Source organism: Bombus affinis, unplaced genomic scaffold (assembly GCF_024516045.1).
Source record: "Bombus affinis isolate iyBomAffi1 unplaced genomic scaffold, iyBomAffi1.2 ctg00000110.1, whole genome shotgun sequence".
Lineage (NCBI taxonomy): Eukaryota > Metazoa > Arthropoda > Insecta > Hymenoptera > Apidae > Bombus > Bombus affinis.
In genome coordinates this window covers 392,501-394,047 of record NW_026108848.1, presented here as the reverse complement: position 1 = coordinate 394,047, position 1,547 = coordinate 392,501, and the positions used below count along the sequence as shown (strand labels likewise).

Genomic DNA, 1,547 nt, shown 5'->3' with positions numbered 1-1,547 from the left:
CCTCTGTTCCTGCTGCGTCGTTCTCAAGACGGCTGTTTCTAGCCGCCTGGTTGCTTTGTTGACGGCGTTCATTATCGCCGTTTCCTTATTCTTCTCATCTCCGGCACTCTGCTCTAGCCTGCCTGTCAGGTAGCTATTATGGAGCAGTAGCTCGTCAACAATGCCCCTCATTTCTTTGAAGTGCCGTAGGATTACTGCGGCGTGTTCCTTGTTTATTTTCCTGGCCGAGTCTAAGCAGAACGCCGTGACCTTCCTCTCTATGTCACTGGCCTGTGCCTTTATATCGGGCACTTGCCGCTTATCCTCCCCGGCCAATCTCTCCTCATCTCTGGGGGGGTTGTTTCTCCCCAGGCTTGCTCTCATCGTCTTCTCTGGTATCCTCGGGCTTGGAGTGGCCTCGTTCTTTTCCATCTGTTTCCTCAGGGGTTGGAGGACCACTCTGGCCTCTGCGCCTGGCGACGAGTGCCCTAGCGTCGGCATCACCGGCTCCTTGCCGCTTCTTGCGGCTGCCGCTGCGGCTGTTCGCTTCCCGGTGGCTATGTCCAGCGGCGTATTGAATCCCCCTCGCGGACTTTCAGTTGGCGCTTTGTTCCCGCGAGCACTCCCGCGCTGAGTCCGGCGGCGTGCTCTTCACAGTTCAAAACCCCTGGGTTTGAATTTGAATTTGAATTTGAATTTGCCGCCTAGCAGCGTGCTCTTGGTTCCCAAGATGCCCGGGCGGCGGCGCTTCGGTCGCTCGACCCAAGATGGCTGCCGCGCGTCCGCTAACCTATCCTCCCGCACGTGGCACTTTGTTTTGCTTTTCTCGCGCTTATTGCGGCAATTTCCACTAAACTTTCGGTGTGCACTATGTTTTTAGCACTCGCACTATCTATTATTTTAGTTTTCGTGCCCGAGATCTTCGATTTTCGCGTTTTTGTCCGCCACGTGGCCTAACCTCACTTCGCGCACGCGGCACTTTCTTTTGTTTTTCCGCGCTTATTGCGGCAATTTTCACTAAACTTTCGGTGTGCACTATGTTTTTTAGCACTCGCACTACCTATTATTTTAGTTTCGTGCCCGAGATCTTCGATTTACGCGTTTTTGTCCGCCACGTGGCCTAACCTCGCTTCGCACACGCGGCACTTTCTTTGCTTTTCCGCGCTTATTGCGGAAATCTCCACTAATATTTTTGCATGCACTTTATTTTAAGCACTAACTCTGCCTATTGAATTATTTTTCGCTCCCGAGATCTTTGATTTTTCGGTTTTTCCTATCCGTCGCGTCAGCTAACCTCACTTTTCGCACGTGGCGATTTACATTAGCTTTTTTCGCTCTAAATTCGGCGATCTCCACGATTCTTTTTAACTACACGTTTTCCTCGGCACTCCCACTTTGCTTTAAATTAATTTTTACGCCCGAACTTTTTAATTTGCCCGGTTTTTTCGTTTATAGACTGCGGAGCGACGTGCACGCGTCCGTCCCACTTGCCGCCATCTTGGAAACTAGTAGATAGGGACAGAGGGAATCTCGTTAATCCATTCATGCGCGTCACTAATTAGATGACG

At 51.2% G+C, this 1,547-nt stretch overlaps 1 pseudogene; it reads right to left on the bottom strand.

Moving 5' to 3' along the window:
* Positions 1 to 1,445: 1,445 nt before the first annotated feature.
* Positions 1,446 to 1,547, bottom strand: part of LOC126927434 (large subunit ribosomal RNA) — a 2,928-nt pseudogene continuing 2,826 nt past the window's right edge.